Genomic DNA, 24,276 nt, shown 5'->3' on the forward strand with positions numbered 1-24,276 from the left:
CCTAGATAAACACCAGCCACTGGGGCTGCTGGGAAAGTGCCAATATAAGATGGTAGTCAGACACGTGTAAGCTCACACCCATGAGGAAAAGCTATTTTAAGGAGGCAAATTAACTTTTTTCCCTAGAAATACACACAACCGGATAATGACCTACGCATCCCAGTGACATTAAAATGCATGTATTATATTCCATAACTGTTCCTCAATTTTCTCCCAGAGGTAGCATCGTTGCTTGGGAGGAAGTATCAAGACATTAATCAAAAATAGATGAGCAGTACAAGAAATGAAGGACAAGCAGATGAGTATAAATAGCTTCTGGCATCTGTCTGAAAATGTGATTACAGTATATACACTCGATCCAACCACAACAACAGTGTGCAGAGCTGTCAGTCTTCTACTGACCACTGTATTTGACACCCTGTGGCTCTGCAGCCCTTCATCAGCTGAACAGTGTGAAGATGTTGTTCATGTGATAGATTGGAGGAATGGAGGAACCCTCCAGACAGAAACCTCTATATACTTCTGACTAGGAAGAATAAACCTTTATTTCTTTTGGAATCCACAGAAATACAGATCCAAAAGCAGGACATGGATAAATGAGAGAAGATAAGGCGTTGCTCCTGCAAGCAGAACATCCTGTCTTTGAGACGGGTGAGTACATCCAAACTTTCCAAATGTTTCATTGCCCTCCAGATAGATCATAGATTTGCCCCCCCCTCTCCTTCCCAGATACTTTCCAGCATTTCAAGTCATAATAGAAGCAAGCAGAAAGCAGAAATTTGTCTTGAAAAAAGAGAAGAGACAAATAAAGGGAAAAAATAAAAAAAAAAATAAAAAAAGAGAAAACTCTGAGGATGCTCTAAATTCATAGCCAACCTCCTGGACACTACCACAGAATTTTGCATATCTCCACAAAGAGTTGGCTGATTCTGGTTGATCATTAGCAGAACTTGTTGCAGCTGTATAAACAGCAAATTTCTACACCTACAGGCCTACATTCATTTCCTCCACTGAGTGTTTTAATTTGACTGGCAGATAGCCTATCTGGGCAGCTGATAAGGGAAGGAAAAAAATCACCCTCCAGTCTTTACATCTCCACTGGCTTTCCCCTGGTTCTCATCACAGAAGAGTACAAAGAATTGAAGAGCTCTGAATACATTTGTAGCCAAATATTTACCCAAAGTGAGGTAGATTATATTTGCTTGCTGTATCCATTGCCACATTAGCATGTGTTCAAAACTGGTTAACTTCTTGGAGTTTTATTGAATATGTTGGAAAAAAACCCTTTGTTTATAATAAACTGTTTGCCAATAAGTGGACATTTGGTGTTGTCCAGGATATACTGGCTCTTGAGCTCATGTGCCTGCTGTTTGGGGTAGCACTTTGCCTACCTTCACAAATACAGCACTGGGGACAGTCCTGGGCTGTGGCCAAGTTACCTTAGTTTATTGCAGAATCGTTAAGAGTATTCTGAAATTCTTGCAGGCATTTCACTGAGAGAAAATGTAATTAAACAGTCTTCAGAGGAAACATGCTAGTTCAGAAAATACAACTTGGTCTCAGTCAGCATGCTGTTTGAGAGCATACTTACTTTGACAACATTTAAAATGGAGACAGATTAAAATAATGTTTTCATTCAATAAAATTCAAAGTATCTTTTTCCATACAGTGAAAACATTTAAGTGCGTCTTGTTTGATTGAATTTTGTTTTGAACTTTATAGCATTCATATATTTAACATTTTTCCTGTTGCATTGAATATTTTAATGTCATTATAAATTTTGGATTTTCTAGTCTGAGAATGATTTGACACTTATGGAGCACTTCCATCATGCCAAATATATTTTCTCTGAATTTTCAATCCATGAAAACTTCAGCATGTTCACTTTTTTCCCAAGTGTTGGAATTTCCCATAGAATGGAAATTCTGTTTCCTGACCAGCTGTGCTAGAATTTCTTGTTCTTTCAAAAAGAAGGGGGGAGGGTGTCACAAATACACAACCGTACACTTGTCAGGTTACATTTCTCATTGTTGGCTCATATGTTGCCCTCTTTTGGTAGCTTTTGTACTGTACTACACATAAAAAAAATTAACAACTGCTGTAACAACTCTGCATCCAAAGGGGACTGAGTGCTGAATTTTAGAACCAAGTAACTGTATGAGAGGAGCACTAGCTTGCAAGTTAGACACTTGAACTAGCTTAAAGAGACATCCCATTGGGAGAGAAAGAGCACTAGTGAATGAATGCAGCTGCAATGTAAAAATGGACTCTAAAGGACAATGAGAAAGAAGACAAAGGAGAAGGAGCTGTAGATAGTCATGTGAATACTTTAACCCTGTATCCTGACTTCCATCTTGTGATGACAAACTTGACTTTCGAGTATTTGTTTGATACAGGTTTGGAAGGGGAATCTCTACCTTTATCATTATTCCCTTGGTCTTAACCTGCTGCTTTTTTCATAATGTATGCAGTAGTTTTATAAAATGCCAATGGGTATTGACTAGTCAAGCCCAGAAAAGTGCTTGCTAACCTTCCAAGTATAAAACCTTGCCAAAATCAACACTTTCATTTTCACTATTAAATTTCTCAAAGACAAAATTAAAAATTACATATTCTTTTAGAGTCTTTTGCCAATACAAACTATAAAATCATGTGATGCTAATTGCATTGTATGTCAGGAATGATTATTTAAGTGAAACACTGAAGAGTTAATTTTTCCAGAAGAGAATTTTGTCTATTTTTTAACAAAATTAAATATAATTTAAAGAAAACTTAGTCTGTGGCAATGTTTAAAAGACCCTGGGGAGCTGGGTATTCACCTTCTCTTGACTTTCAAAAAGAATCAAATACTAACTCTTCCCAAATGCCATTCTCGGAGAACAAACCGCTCGCTACTTCAGATAATTCTCAGTTATAAGTACAACAAATGGTTACAAAGAAGAGATATTCCCACTGTATCTCTGATCCCACTTCAGCATTTCACAGCTCTATTCTTTAAAGATTAATTTTCCTTGGTTTGAAAATCAGCACCAGGAATTCAGCCTCACAAGAGCTCTTTTATGAACAGTCTCTCAGGGCTGATTTCAGAGCTCAGAAGGGAACTATTCCTCCCACCTTGAACTGTGAAGGTTTTGTGGTGACTCCAGATGATCAGGGATTCTTGGAGTAGGGAGGAACTATTAGTTTTCCAATGTAAAGACATAAAGCTGTGCTTCATAGGCATTCTCTCTTGCTTTATTCAAACCTGTCCTGAACCCCCAGCAATATGAACTCTTGAAAGACCATCTGACAGCCTTTCAATTTTCACCTTAAAAAAACAGACCCAAAGGGCCTGAGTTCACCAACTTCCTCCCTTGCAGTTAAAAGCTGCCTGCTTTAAGGATCTGCAGATCTTTGCTTCATGCATAAGAATACGGCAGCCCAGCCTTATGAAAATACATAACTGCCTGCTGACTTTGATGCAGCCAATATGCACCTTTTAGTGGCCAAGGGCTTGGAGCATTTTGCCACATTTTCTTGCAGGTCAGCCCCTTCTGTTCCACGCTAATGAAGTGCTTAAACACATGCAGCTTTTGAGCTGATATGTAGTTCCTTTGTTAAAGCCACCTAGCAGGGCTGTAAAGGGTGTTGTAAATCAACAGTACAGCTCATCTACTCTAAGTTTATACTTAATGAGATGCTGGGTTTGAGCCTCAGTCTTTCCCCCAAAGTGATTTTTTTCCAGCCTTTGAATCATTGTGGGATGTCTTCCAACTCCTTCCAGTCAGTCAGTGGCTGGCAATATTGAACACAGAGTTGAATACAATAACATAGAGCTTTACATGTGAACTATTACCTCCCTGCTTCATAACACATCATCTTTTTCCTTTCCTTTCCTTCTCTTCCCTTCCTTTTTTTTTTTTCTTTTTCTTTTTTTTTCTTTTTTTTCTTTTTGCTTTGTCCTTTTCCCTTTTCTGAGTTGTTTGGAGGATTTGTGCCCAGCTTTCTAATATCTGCTGGTCCTTGGATATCATTTATCTGCCGTCTGGTGTTTGCATTCCTTCCTGGTTTTGTACCATCAGTACATTTCAGTATTGTTCTGTTTACCTCTGCTTTGAGATTACCATGGAGATATTAAATAGAACAATGTCTGTCAACAACCCCTGCAATGACCCACAAGACACTTCTGCAAGCTACAATAACACAATTGATTGTTGCTCTTTGTTTACATTCTTTCTCCTATTTCAGTCTACACAGCAGAGTTCCCTGCCAAAAGAAGCTCTTTCTCTCAACAGGAATACCTGAAACAGTAGCAAATCAAATACACAGTGCTCCCTCTGTCCACTCTTCCTCATCCCCCCAGTCTCTCTATCTCTCAGTTCATTTGCTGTGAGTACTCTCTCACTTGCTGAGTGCCAACCCAGAGCATGCTGACCACAGCCTGCAGCCTTGGTCCCTGAATCTACACTGTGCAGGAAGGATGTCTGGTGTTGCATATTAACACAGCATATTGACTATAGCAATGTCAATTTATATTCTGAGCCAAATAAGTTTTTTTTGTCTGACATGAAGTACCAGAAAGGGACTTGGTTTTGGTATAGACACAACTCCTTTTCTCCCGCAGTTGGTTTCAGAGGTTCATCACGCTGCTACAAATGCAAGCCTCGTTGCTTTATAAATTTTCTTGGCTTACATTTCCACCCACTGATTCTTGCAATACATTCATCTGATGTGAGACACTTTTTTTCTTGTTGTGAAGGTAATTATACACTGTAATCCAGTCATCTCATTTTGATAAGGGAAACAAAGTGTATCTTCTGATCTTATGCCTTTCATCTTAAAAAAGATTTTCAGCACCCACAGCACTGTAACACAACACTGCTATATAGTCACCATTACATTCTACTCATGTCCCTGCTAACAGGTTCAAAGACAACTTTAATCCTCTTTTGCACCATCATTCCTGTGTCCAGGTACTTCCCCACAGTTCTGCCAAAGACTTTTTAAGTACTGTCCTTGGGATACAGTTTCTAGTGTATCAATACAACCACTGTTAGAGCATGACTTCAAGTACATCTCCTCTGCAGAGGTCTCGCTTACTGAACTTGGGCTGCTCCATCTTCATAATTTATTTATCATTCCACCAACTTTAATTTCCTCCTGAAATTACTAATCATTGTTTCACTAGAGATATACTTGTCTTTCAATCTTTAAGGACAATTTTGTAGCCTGCCAGGAGTAACACTCATTTCTGCAGACTGACTCCAGAGCTTTCATTTGGAGCTGACAGCTACTTTTGACATCTATCAATTAGTCAGTTCTAAATCCACTCAGCAGTCACTCAACAGCTATTGTACAGCAATCATTTTTGCTACATGCTTAAACAGAGAAGACAAACAACTGTATTTGAATGCTGAAAAAACAGACTTACAGCATAAATCCTGCAAAGTGTTAAAGACCCTAATACCTCCTGGTGCCTAAACACTTACAAGGGTCCAGACTAGCAGACTTATGTTTCAGGTCCACAGTTATGAAACCTCATACTTTGTATATTTTTCTCTTGATATTAGTTTCTCTTATCTTTGAAAGACAAAACTTGGACATCACAGCAATGGGATGAGCCACACAATTTCTTCTCTAGTCACACACAAAAGACATCTTTCCTTTTTTTTCTTTGCATCTTCACAGGTAACTATTATTTTTCAAGAACAGTTGGTGATGGCAGTGTAAATACGTTCATAAATATTTATAATATTACTAGGTATGGATTAGGCAGCTTTAGTGACTTTCATCCATATATGCAAATATCCCTAGTACTCCCACATCTGTTTCTATCAATAGGATTTATTTATTTGTGTCTCTTTCTTGTTAATTTCAGTGTTTCTTTCTTGTTAATTGCTTCAAGTTATTTTATGTAATTAAAGACAGATGGTAAAGCAAAGTTCAGTATCTCATCCATTTGTTAATCGATGGCTTATGCAGCTCTATAAATGTAGCAGGGATTTTTGTGTGCTGTGCTTTAAATTAAATACTGGGACTAATTCCTAGTTAAGCTGAAGCCAATGACAAAAACTGCCATTGACCAGGATCTCACAGTGGGAGACCATGGATGGGGAGAGCTGTGAGCCAACTTGCTGTGGTGTGTACTCTTCACAGAGGCACACAGCTTGCCCGCTCGGAGACCCAGGTCTTACCATGGACCCTGCTATCAATAGCTGCTGCCACGATGTCTTGGTGGGGAGTGGCCAGGTGAGGGAGTTGACTCAGAGGTTTGTTCTCCCAACTTTGTGAAAACCCATCTCTGTTCTCAGAATTATTTGAGTTTGTTCTATTTTGGGGGGATTTTTTTCTTTTTTTTCTTTCTTTCTTTCTTTTTTTTTCCATATGCAAGGGAGCAAAACATCTGTTTTCACTAAGAACATCTTGTTCTTCAAATTAGAGAAAATCACCAAGAAAGGGAGAACAAATAGAAGTCTCCAGAGGAGAAAGAGGCCCACCACGTGCTTCCCCTGGGTAGCCATCTTGAAATGATTCAGAGTTGCCTGCAGCCAGCAGCCATCGAGCAGCCCCGGCCATCCCAGCTCCCTCCCTCCTGCACAGTCTATGCATCACTTACTTCATACCCAACCTATTCCAGGGCTTCTTTTCTCCAGATCTATATGTAGAGTGTTTTCCTCACTCTGAAATCCATCAGCAGGCTGTAATGTACTGTACAATTTTGGTGCCCTTACCTTTTTTCTTGTATTCTGTATTTCTTGTATTTCTGGCATTCTTGCTGATTCGCCTGCCTGCCCCCTTTGCTCGCACCCTAGTAAGAGGAGCAAGTTTACCCTTCACACAGACATCAGCAGCAGCAATAGGTTTCTGACTAACTTGCTTCTCATCTACTTGGTCCCATCTTTCAGTTCAACAAGCAATTTAGATTTATCTGTTTTGACTCAGTACTAGCCTGTTCCTATTGTTTCTCGCATTCTTGCATTTCCACCAGAATCTGTGACTGACAGAAGTGCAATTCCTCAATTAGACTACATGGGGTGTGCTGGGAATCTGAAGTCAGCCTAAGGATTCGTGTTCTACACCAAGTTATGGTAACTGACAGAATTCTGCCAGCAATCAAGTTTGGAAATATCAGAATATCCCCTGTCCCCTCTCTCCACCCCCACCTTTCGTGGGAAGGCCAAATTAGAGAGAATAAGGGTTTCTCATTGCTACTGTGAGTCATGCTCACGCTGAGCACATGGCTGGTGAGGTCAGCGACAAGGGTTACTGGGCTTGGACTATAGAAAAAATGGTTTCTAGTAAATTACAACACAGTTAGAGAAACATGAAAGAAGAAGAGGAATGCAGAAGCCACCAAGGGCCCTAAAACACTGGTGGAAGGGAAATGGAGACCGACTCATGCTTCTCAGAAGAATGAGCAGAGACAGGTGGCATGGGACATTTTGCTCTTTTATTCACCTAACCTTTTGGCCCTGAACATAAGCTTTTATCTTTCCCTCCATGAATGTTCACAAAAATAACAAATTCACCTATTTTACCCAACCTAGGATAGGATTTTTTAAAATTATTAGCACCACTTCTCATTCTCAGGGACACAGAGTGAGGCATATTTGAAAATGAATGGATAATTTCTGCCAAGTAGGTGTCATACATGTTCCCTATTTAAAATGCAGATACTCAACTTTAAGCATATGTTTAAGTCCCAGTAAAGACAATGCAATTTAAACAAATCGTAATTCAGCATCTGCATGGTTGAGTGCCTGAATCAGGTCACAGCTGATGGATTACCTACGCCAGCAGCACAGCATTGGATTCTAAAATACTACTTAGCTCACCGAGTCTATTGGAGCAGGTGCTTTTTGTCCTTTTTTTTTTAATTTTGTGTGTGTGTGTGTGTGTGTTCCTGTAAAAGAAGTTTGATCCTTCAGTTGTATTTGGCACCTATTGTAAGAAATGACAGTTGAAAATTCTAACTACTCTAACCACAGAGAAAAAGAATCTTCTAATGCTGATGTTGAAATACAACTTTCAGTTTTAAAGGTTGATTGTTCTTTTTTTTTATTTTAATTGTTAAATGCTAAAGCAGCAAACAGACACACTTTACAGTCAATTGCATCGGGATGTTTTTCAGTAGGTTGACTCCTGTCAACACCAGGTTTAGAACTGCCAGTTCTAATTAAAAACTTTATTTTAAAGATACATTTCACAGTGTAGTCATGGCACTCTGAGAAGTTTGAACTTCTGGATTGAGCAAATGGATACAGTTTCTTTTCTATTGACTCTCAAGTAATAGTTTTAACTAATTCTTTCAGCATTTTATGATTTATCCACTGTGCCTGTTGAAATCAATTTCTTCTTTTAGACCAGTCACCTAGAGTGGAGTCCCTGAGTTGTCTCTGTTTCTTTACCCAGGGCTTAACTGCATTTTATTTTCCTTTGTAATTTTATATTGCATCAGTTTAAAAATGGCCAAAGATTATCCTACTCTCAAGAATTTCAGTGACAAATCCTTTTAGTAGTCCCATTTGTAACGGACAGACAATTGCCATCATAAACTCTGTATAAGTAGCATTGTGAAATCTGTGATTTATAAGCCTATTTCATAGCAAAACATATTTTGATAACCCATGCTGCTTCCCACTGTGGCCAACCCTGCCTCAGAAAGAAAACACCAGCAAAACAGTTTTCTGCCTTCTAGATTTAGTGGGAAAATAGCGCCTTCAACAGCCAAAGTCTTTTCTGAACACCAGCTCTAAAAGTGCCACACATGGGTGCCTGAACTTACTTTGGGTTATTTCTCTGCCACCTAAGGTGCACACTGGAAGGAGTTTCAGTGGAGAGAAATGTAGCCTAGCCTTCTGCCTCATCATTTGCTTACAATTATTAATCAAACGCAGAATATATATTATGCTACTATAACTAGCATTTGTTATCTTGAATACTATATAAGCTTTTCAGATTTAAAAAACAGATTGTGTGTTCTGTAAAGTATAGCTCAGTATGGCTGATCATTAACTATTGTAAGGCACATTACTATCAGCAAGCCCCCTGAATAACTTATATACTGACACTATCACATCACAGAAGTCCATTATAGTTCATTAGAGTCTTATCTGCATTCCCATGATTGTGTAAATACACCTCAGTCACTTACTGAAGGCTTTATATTTGCATTTACCAACAGTTTTTAAAGCATGAGGGCTAAAGATTCCTAAAGAGTTTCGGACTACAGGCAGCATTTTCATAAACTTTGTCACTGACACTCACCTCTTCTTCCTGATCACACAGACCACTTCCTGGCTTTGGTGTCTGAATAACAGCCCTGAGGCAAGTGTGACTGTTAACCTTTAAAAGTGCTAGCTTGGAAATGTTCAATGCATTTTTAGCTACTTGTCACACCATTCAGCTAAAAGAGAAAAAAAAAAATCTATCCTGCATGACTAGCAAGACCTCCAGCAGATACCCAGAGGTCTTTGGTGGTCTGCAGACCACAGTTTGAAACCACTACAATATAGAAATCACCTGCCACTTAGAGCAGCTGAAAGGTTTTCACACCTGTATTTGTTTGGGTTTTTTTTTTACAGGAAGAGACAGGTCTGGCTTCAATTGCGCAATAAAAAAAGACATATAATTTTGACTAAGAGACATTTAACTAAACCACCAATGTATTCTCTTAATTCAAAGCAGGAATAGGGGGAACATCTCCAAATCCAAGGAATGCATTATATCATCAACTCCTGTTTTTTTAAGTGGTTCCAAATCATCACAAAGATTGTGTAAGAGCAGCTGGTTCCCAATATAGATATCCTTTTCTTGGGCACTAAATCATGCCAAGACCCTGGTTGAAATTTTACAAGGAGTGTCTCAGATTGTACTTTAAATAATAGTTATTAGTCATAAGGATTGGCTACCTTTCTTTTCCTTGAAAAGAAGCTATAAATGTACCATCATTTATTCATTTCTGAAATCATCACATTGTTCTCCAAAAGAGTTGGGTTAAATTTACAAAATTTAGGAGCATCAGTTGTGGGACATATGTTTAGGATGATGCCACTCCTAAACTCAAGTGTAAGACTGTGTCCCATGAGTTGTAAATTCTATGAAAAGTGTATCAGCAAGAAGTAAGAACTCGAGTTTTTTCTGCAGATTCCTGAAGGTGAGATTTCCCCTTCATTTATTTAAAACAACTTCTATTTTGAATAAAAATAGTCTTATAATTACTTCTAGTTTTGCATTGTTGTACCAGTTCCAAGGTCCTGCCATTAACTGGCACCTCCAAGTTAATAAGTGCTGTATGTACAGAGAGGAAAAAAATTTCCCTTCCCCAAAGAGTTTGTACTATAAACTCCTAATTTAAAATTCATTAATTTTACACATCACCTTACATAACAATCACAATGCCATAAAAGAGTGAACACATGCTTGTAATTAAAGCCATGGCAGTCTCATCCCATTGTATGAAAAATAGCTCTATCATAGTGGTCCTGAGTCCATGCCAGAATAGCAGCTAATCATGGGAGAAAGATGATCTAACACTTACAGAACATGAAAATAGACATGAAACAATCTGGTTCCAGCCTATTTTCTCTAGACTTGCTGGGTGATCTTGTGCGTGCTACTTAAGCTTTCAGTCCTTCAATTTACCCATCTGCAGAACAGCAATAACAGTATTTATCTGACTCAAACAAGTTTTGTAAGAATAAATCCATAAATCATTAAGTCTATTACGTACTCCCAACAAGCTTTCTATGCAGTACCCGTCACAGATACTCTTGAGATGCATGCATGAGCTACTGATTCTAGCCCCATAACACTTCTAAAAATTAGAGTTCAGGGAATATGACAGGAGCAAAAAGATCCATCATGGGCAAATAATTTCTATTTCTGTGTTATTGGCATTTCACCTCTAATATGCAATAAGGAGAAAGTTAATCAAGTGCACTTCATGTTTTCTTGCTTTCTAACAGTTTAGCAAATACATAATCAGAAAGTCAGGTGAAGATTTTCTACATAAAACTTGTGGAGCAACCCCTTCAGTTCTTAATTTGTATGTTGTTTTCATAAGACATCGTATTATTCGTAAATATAAAGGGTCACAATAATTCCTTACTAGGAGAAAAATTCTGGTAAAGGCCACCATGGATGACTTCTCATCTGAAAAGAATGCAGGAAAAATGCTCAATAGTCACAGCATCACTGTGTGCTTGTACCTAGCAGGAAATGCTGATACCAGATCATGAAGGTCAGTAATCCCATTCACTGACAAAACCATTCATGATATGAGAATGAATGAAGTGTCTTGAAAGTTAGCAGTCTCCAATTCTCTGAGCAAGTTTCATGGTTCAGGACAGAGCCGGTCTATCGGTGGCATATTTTCAGCATGTAATCATCTGTAAAGTCACGTCCTATTGGAGATAATGAGGCCCCATTCATTATTAGCCAAAGAAGTGCAGCAGTTTAAGCCTGACTCCCTTCTGCTGGAAAATTAAGTGTTTGAAATTTGGACCTGGTCCTACCTTTGCTGAAGTCAGTAGTAAGACACCACCTGATTTCAAGGGAACAGCAGCAGACTTTTTGTGACAGAGAGATCGCATTAAATTCACTTATCCCACTCTCACGGAGTGGAAAGCAGGTCATGGCTCTGATGTTTGCAGCAATAATGAGGAGGCTTTAGAAACTAAATGGGATGTAGCTGATGATTTTAGCACAAATTGAATTGAAGTACTAATGACTTACCAAGCATTATTCTTATCTGTTGCACAACCAGCAGCACATGATGATGTCCAGAAATAGTGTAACATCATACTTCGGCAAAAGGCTCAGGGGCTGATACTCTGTTCACTCGCACTGACATAAATCAGGACACAACTCCAATAAATTAATTGAATTACATAAGACTAAAATTAGCAAAGGCAAAATTAGGGCTAAAAAGGACCTCTCCAAGCAAAGAAAGGGAAGAAGGTGTCATCTCCCCCTGGCCCTTTCCATCTGAGAGGAAAGGGAAGCCCCAGCAAGCTGTGTTTGTGGAGCATTTAGCCCTGGCAGGGACCACAGCAACCCTCCCCTCACAAAAAAGCTGGGGGGTGGGATCAGAGGCAAACTGAAAAGCTACAGCCGCTCCCAAGGGAAGGCAAAAGGAAGATAAGGTCCTTGAATTTTCCTGTGATGCCATCTCACCTCTGTCAGTCCCAGGCCAAGTTACAGGGCTGCTCTGAACCCGTTTGCCTCACTGGGGAGCTGACACACAGGTTGTGATGGATGTCCCAGAGATATTGTAACTTTTTGACGTTTGTCCTGTCTCTGTGACACACAAAGGGGCATTGGCTGCTTCTCTCATCAGCTCCAAATGCTCTATGTTCTGTGCAAGGTACTGAGAAAAGTTTTTCTTCAGTGTGTTACCACAGGTTACTCATACATATTATTGAACCTGAGGTGAAAATACACATTTCTCAGTCCAGCACCAGGTCCACTCCTTAGTTTTGTCACATTACCCTCTGTGGCACTTGATGAAATGTGCATGCCATGTTCCCCACACTACCCACCTAGCTCCTGCTACAAGGTCCTCTCCAGGATATCATCCCTGACAGTAAGTCAGGAAGACCCGGTCTAACAGTGATTGAAAACTGATCCTTAAGCCAAACCCTGAGGCCAACAGAGCCATGTCCTACCCTATTTAATGAGTGCTTCAACCTTCTGAGCTCACAGAGACAAAAAGTAACATCATCTTTTCACACAAACGCAGGATCTTGTTCTATTGAGACAGGCATAGTATTTCAAAACTAGTTGCCTGTCCAGCAGAGGAGCATTAGCTCATTCTTCCTTTTATACATAGCAAACACTGGCACTTGCCTAGCTGTGGGAATCCTCTCTTATGCACAAAAAAAAGGTAAAAATATAGATGAAGGGTTCCTCTGCAAAAAATCAGCATTCATTATTGTGAGCAACTCCAGTTTTTAAAATTAAGGGGTTTTTTTACATTGTTCCCCAGTATTATATCTTTAAGCAGTATTCCAGCTATTTGACAATATCTGGATACCAGCACCTTACATGGCTCAGGAGAATTAACTAAATCAAAGATTTAAACTAAATCAATGCTCAACAGAACTGCTGAACCCCAGCATAGGAAGCTTTATTACAAAGCAAAGAGAATGCTATTTTTCAGCTAGAACATGTGTGTTCATATAAAGGCAGAGCATTATTCCCAGCTAAAGTTACAGATGAAACACAAGAATACAAATACTGAAAATCTCATAGACTAGTTTAGATTCAGAACAAGACACTTTGCATTTTTCTAAAGTATTTTACACCTGGAAAGTTTAAATACATTACAATAATTAAGTTGGATGATATCATTGCGATATATGAGTCCGATTAAAGGTGGGTAAGCTGAAGTTGAAAGTGGTTCTTTGTGCCAATTTGTGCCTTACCCAATCAAACAAACAACAAAACAGCACAGAACTTATGATGTCCTGGCTTCCACCTTACTGGTCAAACTTTTACCAGATCACATCTCATGCCAAGAGGACCTCATGCTAACAACAGCACCGTATTTAAGAGTGGGACCCAGGACTTTCAAGTCCATTATTGCAATAACACTTCTTTGCTTGTATTCACCCATATTAGTTTAGCATATACAATTTTTTTTTACAGCCAAATAAAATTAGGAATTCACATATTTTAATTTTAATTATTAGCCATATTCTTTTCCAAACACCTCCATTAAAATAACATTGAATGTCTTTCTCTCATTCCTCAGAAGTCCTAATGAATTTATTCCCCTTTTATGTGGTATTGGATTATTTACTCTTCATTTTCTACATGGAACAAGCCCTGACTAGTAACTAGATGGCAGACATGGTATGTCCAAATCCCAGAAACCTGCTCATGTGACTTCATTGGTCTGTTGAAGGCTTGGTTTTTTTCCTAAGCTTGCACATGTTAGCTCCATCTTTCTGAAAATGTGTCATCCAGCCTGCATGAGCCAGTCACAGGCAGGATTAGTAAAATCAGGCACCTGCAGATGTTGAGTTACAAAAAATCAATTCTGATGCCACAAAAGTATTTCAGGGGCTTTCATTCTGTGAGGGACTTTAGGAGCTGCCATGGTGGAGGGCCTTCTGCTCTCACACTAGTGCAGAAGCTGCCTTTTAAGACTCTTTTCTCAGTGCACCTGGGGCAGCTTCTCAGAGCACCTGGGGCAGCTTCTGAGCCAGGATTAGGGCTGGAGCTCAGCTGGGAGGTGGCAGGATATCAGCAGAGGCCAGGTGTTGGGATACTCCTGTGCCATAACTTAACCTGCATGAAAAGAAATTGCAGGATTTATAGACGTGAGCAGCAGTGTGGCAAATGAGGACAGGAAGTGCTGAGCAACCACAGCTTCCATTTACTTCAGCACTTCTGCAGATCAGACCCTCAGGGTTATTTGCCTTTTGGAATAAGATAGTTTTGGTCTACATGAGGACTTCCTTTTGGAATCAATGGCTCCAGACATTCATTTTTAACTTTGACCAGCAATGATCACTATGGATCCTGATCACAGACCATGTTACACCATTATTTTTAGCATATTAAATACACGGGAGACTACAGGACCAGTTTTTGCAAATTAATTGAAATGTCTGTTTCCTCTCACTCAAAGCATTTCTCCTTGCAGGCTCAGTAGACTGTTTTTGATAAACTAAAACTCCCCATCCTGCCACTGGGCAGGTAGTTCTTGGGAGAAAAAAATCAGATTATAAAAGGTTTAGAGGATTTGTTTATTTAATCACTGTTTATCTTTTCAGTGTTAGTGTTCTCTCAAGTAATAGAGAGATGAAGAAGGGCTGTATCACAATTAGATTTTTTTTGGACTCACAAATCAAGAAAGATGGGTCAGTGGTGGCTGTCATGTGCTGCACCCATCCCCACTGCTGTCCCTTGGAAGGAGCCTTTGTTCAGTTTTCCTCATTTCTGGCTGCTCACCAGGAAGGGCCAGTTCAGTGGGAATATTCTTTGAGGTGATCTTCTGCATTGTTTTCTCTCTTGAATCAGTAGGAAGGAAAAGTAACTAAGCAACATAATACAGTGAGTTTTTTCCTCTAACTAACAAAATGCTGGGTCACTTGTTTGTTTCCCACAGACTTTCCTAATGCCCTACATCACTGCCATTGATGATGTATTAGATGTAGTAGATGTATTAATGTATTAGAACCTCATCCTCTACGAGCTTCATCTGCTGAGATACCATGTACTGCAGCATTTGTACACTCTCCCAAAGAGTTTACATGCAGGGTATTCATAAGGTAAGAAAATAATCTAGAGAAGACATCTGTAACTGGATTGATTTATAAAGAGAAAGAAAAAAAAAGAAAAAAAAAAAAAAAAAAAAAAGAGTTTTCTAAACAATTTTCCTGGAATTCATTGTGCTGGGTTCAAGTTTTCTACAAAAAAATGAGACAGAGCAGGGTCTACCCAACCTAATTGAATTGCATTGCAACTTGGCTACCCACCTAGGTATAAATCCCTCCCAATTTAGAATATAAATATAGGCATGAGGCTGCTGCATGTCTACCTTAGCTGCTGGCTGTTTTGCAGAGCTGCTTTGCCACTCTCCAGCCCATTTTCTTTGCCCATTTTCTGCCAATCTCTACTCTCTCCTGACTGTCACCTCCTCCCCTGGTCTAGTTCTAAAAATGTAGCTCTTAAAATACCCTGACGAGCTCCATGGACCTGTGCAGTAACAAGGAGGACCTGGCTAGCAGAGGACTATTTGTCACACATATTGAACTTAGCTCAGAGCCTCATTGCTTCTTCATTTGGAGCTTTAAGGGAGTTTGTTTGTGGTGGGCTGTGAACCTATCTCAACCAAAGGTAACTCCCATTCACTAGGAGATGGAAGAGGTGATGCCAGTAACATTGCTGGGTTCAGAAACACAACACAGCTTGTCATAACAAGTTGCTCTGGCAACATCTGTTAACAGCCCACAGAACTATGTAGCACTTAAGCCAGATATAGCCATAATGTAGTTTTTTGCACTGAGCAGTAGTTATTTGTACCTTTCCCAGAGAGCAACATATATTATTTGCTCCTGGCTTCAGAAAACCCCACCATTTCTTTAAGGGAACATTTGCATTTCTCTGGCTTTAGGCTCCAATGCCATGCCAGGTACATCTCAGGAACAGCCTTTTTTGGAGACAAAATTACATCAGATTCCTTCAGACACTCATGTCGATGCTCAGCCAGCAGCTGAGTCTGGTCCAGATATCATTGCTTCTAAATCAATGGAGCTCATTTCTTACAGGAACTCCTCCCAGTTTCACCATCACTCCAAATTCTTAACAACATAGCATCCAGTTTCATATGCTCTCTCCAGCACTGTGGAAGCTGGCCTGGCACCACCAGGCAAGAGTATAGAAAAGCAATTTTGGACTCTGAACTCATTAGTATAACAATTTTGGTGCCTTACAGTCGCCGATGGATTTGCACTAACCAACCTAGTCTCCTACAAGCAGTGAGGTCATATCAACATAACACAACTGTGGTCTAAGAGGGGTAGATGGTAAGGAAGGAATCAAGGACTCCTGTTTTCCTTTGGACCATCAGCATCCTTTCACAAGCCAAGTCTTTAATCTTTTGAGCATTTTTCATGAGAAATGTATGAAAAAGGTGAGTGCAAAGACAATGTTCAGAGCAAAAACTGCTTGAGAATATTTCTTGTGGGATAAGGGAGCCCTTCTAGGTGTCCACACAGACACAAGTTAAAAGAGGTTAATGCATGCCACAGCTGTGCCATACTGTTCCTCTGGCTCTGGTAAGCCTGGTGGGTTTTTCCACTGAAAGAGCAAGGGATTTTCCTATCAGAAGGCAGTTGGTATCATTAGATCTCCCAGCTTATCTAGATGTTGTATCTCTTCCAATTTAAATGCTACATCAGTAGTTATTAAGCCTGCATTGCAAAGAAATAAAACTAAGGAAAACATTCTGGAGGGTGCTCTGGATTCTATTAAAGGATTTAATTTCTCCCTATGTTACGCTTTTTCCATATGGCTGAAACCTGGAGCTGCATAATACTCTGAATACAACTGTATAGTGCTAGTGGCAGTATACCAGATGGTGACAAATGACCCCGTTCCAACAGCAATATATAGATCCTTATGACACAGACACTCAGGCATGCTCTTGGGGATATTCCCTCCAAACAATGAATGACTGGTAGATAGCATAATGTTTAACTTCTGCATTCACTTTTCTACGCGCTTTATGGTTAACGCTGCAGAGCTACTCATTCGTTAAGTACTCAGCCTTGTAATAGTGTACAGATGACATGAGATATTCCCTTGGCCACCTCAGAAGGATCTCCTTTGGTCCTCGAAGGTCAGCTGTGGTGTAAACAGCGTGTCACTATCTGAGTGTAAGGATATGCTCTGGCACGCTAGAAGTGAGCTGATAACGTCTTACCCCTGCTTGGGCCCTTCAGCTGCCTCTTGGGAAAGCAAGAGAGGCTGCCAAGCTCAAGATGTGCTGCATCCTGCAATTTGGCTTTCCTGAGAAGAACAACCCCTCCCCCAAACTCACCCACGCAGTTCTTCACCCTAAGAAGAGGTCATCACACAAAAAGTAGATAGAGGGGAAGGAGACTGCACACTTGACTATAACTGCATGAGAGAGAAGTCCGGAGTCCTCTTGAGATGTTGTGTAAAGAGAAAGCAATCTGGCTGTCTCCATTTTTATAGAAAGACCTCTGTGCTTTTGTGGACTTCATGGCCTGCCAGATGGAGGCAGCTCCAAGTAACACTGAGGTCTTATTCCCGCGGAAAACCAAGGAGAACAATAACCCCAAGTACTGCAGGTGTAGGAGGGAATACTTGCTCAGATGATGATTCATGTCAGCATCTGAATAAATAAGGTCAGATAGCCAGAGATTATTCCAGTGAAGGGGATTTGATGTGTTTGGGGGCCAGGAAGGAGGAGTTGATTGTTTGTTTCATAACATTATACTGAAACCCTGCCCAGCTCTGAGGGTTTTTTTTCCTAATAAATAGTTCTCAGTTACTTTAATTAAGACTTCAGTTCAGCAAAACATAACTAGGTGTAGCCTACCTGAACTGCAATAGCTGTATCAAATTCAGAAATCCCCAGGTCAACATAAGCTGCGTACTCAGTATTACGTAGCCCTTGGAAACATACCTGCAACAGTTTTAAGGAAGACAGCTCCACTACAGACCATTAAAAATAAAAAATGCTTGCCTCAGAGGGGTGAGAAAGGATTAATTAGTTAGTGCTTGTGCAGCACTGTGAAGATACAACTCTTGGGACTGTGTTATTAGTAAGCAGAAGATGCCAACAGGAAGCAGCATTGTTGATGGCACGAGGATTAACAATGGTTTTGTTCTTACATTTGTAAATGATTCTTTTGCTGTTGAAAGGTGTTGGCCTTTCAGCCTAGGAGACTGAAATCCTCTTTCTTCACCTAAAAGAGTCTTCATGGGCCATGTATACTTTCTCACACTCTCACCAGTGTTTCTCACTATTAGCTTATAGATGTTAGACAGTAGCCCATTCTCTATAGCCCTTTTATTGCTTGGCCTTCTGCTTCAGCTGCCAAGAAGGGTGCCATTTAGACTCAATTGTTACAGAAGCTTTTACGATCTAGACATGGTGTCTAGGATCGGAGACTTCCTTGTAATTTTGTATATGCTGCTGCACTGCCATCAGAAGAGAAGGGCTCCTGTTGCCAACAATGTGGGAAGAATTCAAAGCAGTGACCTACAGATGAAAGGCACCCCATCCCAAAAAGGGCCAGCTAAGCCATCCAACCCCCGAATGCCAGTTCTTCATTGAATGAAACTGTACTGTGGTGCGGTGCTCAGAAGGGAAGAAAAAAAGAAAAGAGTTTTAAAATATCTGCGGACAACGGCTGTCTAGAGCTGGGGCTGCAGACATTCAGACCTTGCTTACATAATTATTCTATCATGTACCATCCTCCAATCCAACTCCCCACCCCAAGCCAGGGTGCTGGAGGGGGATCTTGTTCTTATTCATGCAGCATAAATACAAAATCAGAGAGGGTGTTGGAAACTTTCCGTGGAAAGGTATGGTGCCTTTGGCATGCTGGGGAAAACAGCAGAGCAGGAAAAGCTTGTAAGTTAGAGGAAAAAGAAGGATTAGAGAAATTAGAATAAGCATATCCAAGCATTTCCTAAAAAAACATGATGATTTCAGCCCTTTAAACCCAACACTCACAGAGCAAAACATGCCAAAGCATAAGGCAGCAAAGCATCTTTTCTCCCTATGTTTGATCTATTGCTCACTTTGACGAGCAAAATCCTTTTTTATTCCATTGTTCTCCGGTCCTGCCAGACATACGACCTCTGCCCTTCCTCCCTACCAAATGCAGGCCAGCTGAGAAAGGTGATTTTGTCACCTGGAGTTAATTTATGCCTGTCTCTGCTGCACTGTGCTACTGTGCCGGGGTGGAACCTTTTCAGATGTTGGGATCATAGGAGAAAGAACAATGAAAGAAGCAGAGTATGTGTGGCGGGTGGCCAAGTCATCCTATCACCATGTATTTGTGTAGTTTCTTTTAGTGCCATCCAATCTTTCCTTCTGTCCCTAAATGGCCTGTGTTGAAAATGTCCCTGCTTACAGTTGCTCAACTGGAATGAGGACAAATTGTTTGCAGTGGCCCCCTTCCAAATGCCTGTGCTGTAACTTTTGTCTTGACTAGTCTCTGGAGATATCTCTAGAGGAGTTTCCTATGACTCGTTTGCTCTACCTCAAAGTCATGCCCGATTTTCTTCCTCTACTCTTTCAACTTTGCAGCAGGAACCTTGTTTAAAATACCCACATGGCAGAAAAAGACAGGGTGGGCAGAGCCTTAATGTTGTTATGTCACAAGTTCCCCAGTCAATTACAAGCGAGGGGGTTGGGCCTGGAGGGTGACCGAGGTTACAAAGTGGTGCTAGCAGGCAAGGAGACCCACAAGCAGACAAAGCACGACCACACCAAGCAGCTTTGAGTTATTAAGTACTGGTGGTGTTAGGACTGTGTTGTCCTTCCATGCTAATACATCAGCCACTTCTGCTGGTAGAAATCCCTGGCCTCTTAACCCTGCAAACTGCTTCAATTCGGCACCGAAGGAGTGGTGAAGGTACTCTTTTCCCCATCACATTCACATGTGAATTAGTCTAGGGTGAGACAGCAGGGGGGAAAAAAAGAAAAAAAAAAGGAAAGGAAAGAAAAAAAAAAGTTAGCAGAGTCTGAATAACTAAGCCAAGAGAGGAAGGGTTTATAGTTCCAAAAACCATTGGATGAAGTTTTGCACGTAGACCCATTAATAGACATTACAAAAGAAAAGGTTCGTTCTCCCCCTGCTTAGATTCATGACTTATTAGACATATACATATTGATAATGTTTGCCAAGAATAACTTAATTCAAAGACCCATTTGCTTGTTTTTAATATTAGTTATTCATCAAAAGTACAATCTGCTTTTATAAAACAAATACAGAGTTAATGCTATGGAATGGTCTCTTTCGGCTGCACAGATCAGAAAAACGGGCCCCATGTACAACATTGCCCCTAGCCCTTTCTACACTTTGCAGAAGATGAGTTGAGCATCCTCAGAGTGAGGGACAGTGAAAGCTGGAAATCAGATGGCACAGAGCCCAAGGGCCAGGATAGGTAGAGAGGTGGATACCCATCAGCCCTTCTTGACCCCTGTCTGAAAGTAAGCAGCCAGCACACAGTCCCACAGCAGGTCCCCCAGGGACCAGCTCAGCCATTCCAGGGGTCCCAAGCCACAAGGAGCCCTCCTATGCAGCCACCTCAAAGCATCCCAGCACCTGTTGCCTTATGTAAAACAACAGGAGTGGAAAGGAAAAAAGAGCAATGAAGCTCAGTGAAGGCATCTCACAGGTCTGGGTGTAGGGCTGGTTCGTTTGCATGTGGGGTTGTGCATAACACTTCAACTGCATCTCCTGCTCTGTGAGTGTTTTCTAGTCTCTTGATTCAGCAAAGAGAGGTATCCCTGTACCTCAGGTGATGTTACCGGCTAGAAGTGGGCAGAGATGGGTTGGACAGGGCATTCCAGACACTAGATGCTACTCAGCATTCTCAGGTTTAGCAAATATAAATATAGCAAAACATAAAGATTGTGTGTGAATTTGCCACTATTCTAGAGATTTAAATATTTTGCCATTAGCACTCTTTTTTTTTTTTTTTTTTTTTTTTTTTTAACCCAAGCATACTGTCATACTGTGCCTCTGTCTTCCAGTTAATCAGCCAAATATTTACTTCCATTGCATTCAGTATCTGACAAAACACCAGGACTACTTTGTTTTTCATTAGCACCAGTCAGGGAAAAATAAACAGGCTGGGTTCGTGGTACATAATATGTAATATGTAATTACCACTTTAGGACCACTATTAGCAATACAAATTAGCTCACTGCCCTTTATATCTCTGCAGTGCCTCTTAGAGCAGTCTCATTTTTGTCCATCACTCAGATTCTAATCTTGGATGTGCTGAAAACAGCATGATGTACCTCTAAAAATTATCTGCTCTGCTTGGAAACACGGTGACCAATATTTGGAGCCATCCCTTGGCATTCACCATGCTGTTGGAAGCAGAACCTAAAGAGACCAATCTCTGAGCCAAAACTGGCTGGTAACAGTTTTGTGAGAGCAACTTTTTGTAGTTACTACTCCTGGTTTGCTCTCTTTTCAGCATCTCACAGAATCCACAGGAAAAGGTCTGCTGACACCAAAGGTTGCACTTACCATGATTACCTCCTTCCATATAAGTAGCAGGGAAGATGAGGAGCATATTGTCAGTAAAACACCAAGGTTATTTACAATTTGACTTCTAAAAGTTGCTGTAAAAGAGTGAATAGCAATGAATAAGTCGAAAGCCATTCAGCTCTTTTTTGGTTACTACTGTATTCTCACAGAGTTCATGTTTTCCAAGGGACAAAGCAGAGACTCTCAGAGGGGAGGAAGTCTGTAAAAAGAAATGCATGGCCACAGATCAGGGGATAATTTTATGTCTCACATGTTTTCAGACCCTATGAAGAGCAGCTTTAAACTGGTGCTCTCCCTCTTGATTTTAGCAGAGGCTGAAGCAGACTCAATAGTTCACAAAATGGGGTGGGCTTGAATCCTGAAAAACTAGATCCATGACAAAATCTTGGTCACTGAGGCCAGAAGGACCCCTTGCCCACCCGTGGTCAGGATTGATTTAATTATTCTATAACTGTTCCTGTAGATGGGTGTCTGGCCTTGAATAACTCCAGCAACAGTGATTGTCCAACAGCACTTGGCAGCTTGTCCAGCTGCCGAACAGTTCTTCTACAGTTTTGCCTAATATTTAACCTAAAACTTCCCTTCCGCTTCAGCCAATTATTATGTGTCCCATCCTTGTTGACTAATGAGAATAATTGATCCTTGTCCTCTTTATAACATTCCTTTATATCTCCCGTTATTATGTTCCCCACACTCTTCTTTTGCCTTTAGGCTAAAGGTGCCAAGTTATCTTAACCTTTCCTCTCAGATGTGAATGCCAAACTTCTTACCATCTTCCTTCCACTCCTCTAAATTCTTCAATCTGTCCACGTTTTTTTCATACAGAATTGAATGCAGTTACTCCAGTTATGCTTTAACCAGTGCCAAGCAGAGCGCAATAATTACTTCAGTAACCTTACTGACCCCATCTAATAACAAAGGCAAAATGCAGCATGTAATTAAAATCTAAAAAAATAACTGTTTTTAAAAGCTAATTGCCTTAACAATCAGAACATTCTACAGCTCAGAGAACACACACTAAAGAATTTAAAGGTTATTGTTCATTCAAAACCTTTTTTTCAATTTTATTCTGTATATTGTATTCTGGGCTGTGTGCAGTTTTACTCCTATTAGGAACGGTCTGTACTGCATCTCTCACACTCCCTCCCCCTCTTTTTATTTCCTGCAGATTTAACTCCTAACAGCTCCATGAGGCCCTGTCGACACTAGGGATATTCATTAAGGATTTCCCACTGCTACAAGAACTTCTCCAGCTCCACCAGTATGGCACAGCAGAGAACTCTCACTCATACTTTTAATCCTTTAGGCTATTCCTATGTCTTCCAACCTCACCAGTGTTGGTGGAGCAGAGCCAATGGTGAGAGTTTTTTTAGAAAGTTTCCTTTACAGGGACAAAATTTTCACCCCCTTTGTCAAGTCTGTGATGCCCTTACTTTGAATAATCCCCTTGTCTCTTAAGCTGCTCTCTTAAAGGTTCCTCTGTCCCCTTCACATTCATCAACACCACACATGTCTACCACAGATTGTAACTGCATCTACTCCTGCCTTTCAGCTGCTATCTTTTCAGGAATGGAAATCCTTGTCACAACCCAGCACAAATGATTCAAAATTACTGTCATTATGATGACAACAGCCATTCTTGGAAAATGGTTACATGAATAACTGGAATCCCCCAAAATAAACAAATTTGGCTTCATTAACAGGAATGGCAAACTCAGAGTGCAAACCCACTTCACCAAGCAGAGGCATTTAATCAAATTTTTTTTTTCTATTCGGCAGATAAAGCAGATATATGACTGCTGCTAGTAGATGTAATAGTTTCTATACTTGTTGTCCCATAGCTCCTTAATTAAATTACAATTGTCCTGTTGGAAAACATGTCTGTGAACAATTCCAGGTAGAAAATACAGGAAAATATTCCTAGCAAAATAAAAATAAATTAGTAACACAATGTTGCATGGTAGATAGAACAAAAATAAATTGGATTGAAATAGGGAAGATTCAGTTTTGATATAAGGTAAACCTCACTGTGAAGGACTGGAATATATTGTCTGGGGAAGGAGTGGAGTTTCCCATACTAGATACCCTTGTAACAGAATTTAAACAAACGTTGATAGGAATTATACAGACACAATTTGTCCCAGCATGATTCACACCCATGACTGAGGATCTGTTGAGTACCCTTTTACCCCTGTTTTTCTATTATTGTACTTTGCTTTAAATTTCTAAAGAATGAAATAAACTCCTGCTTTCATTTACATTCATCTAAGCCTCTTATATTCTATAAAGGTTGCATATTTACAAATGAGATCAGTGTTTGGCTTCCTATAAGACATGATAACATGCCAGCAATTGCTCCGTAATAACGAAATAGCAAAGTACCTTGTTATATAGGTCTTATCCGTTAACCAATATATACAAGGCAAAATAACCACTGCTTTTTATAGCAATACCTCATCAAAATGTGTGTGCAAAACCTTCTAGCTAAGTAAAGTAACACCTCTACACATCCTCTACC

The 24,276-nt window shown here is 40.2% G+C and overlaps 1 long non-coding RNA gene across 2 annotated transcripts in view; it reads left to right on the forward strand.

Annotated features, from left to right (window-relative positions):
• LOC115598481 overlaps positions 1–24,022 on the forward strand; it is a 32,234-nt gene extending 8,212 nt beyond the window's left edge. Inside the window, exons 2-4 of one of the 2 annotated variants that reach the window (XR_003987687.1) lie at positions 566–651; positions 15,098–15,260; positions 22,927–24,022. This is a non-coding gene — a long non-coding RNA (uncharacterized LOC115598481). The remainder of the gene's footprint in view (positions 1–565; positions 652–15,097; positions 15,261–22,926) is intronic. The other variant, XR_003987686.1, reaches the window with a different exon arrangement.
• The last annotated feature ends 254 nt before the right edge of the window (positions 24,023–24,276 follow it).

Source organism: Calypte anna, chromosome 5A, assembly GCF_003957555.1.
Source record: "Calypte anna isolate BGI_N300 chromosome 5A, bCalAnn1_v1.p, whole genome shotgun sequence".
Taxonomy (NCBI): domain Eukaryota; kingdom Metazoa; phylum Chordata; class Aves; order Apodiformes; family Trochilidae; genus Calypte; species Calypte anna.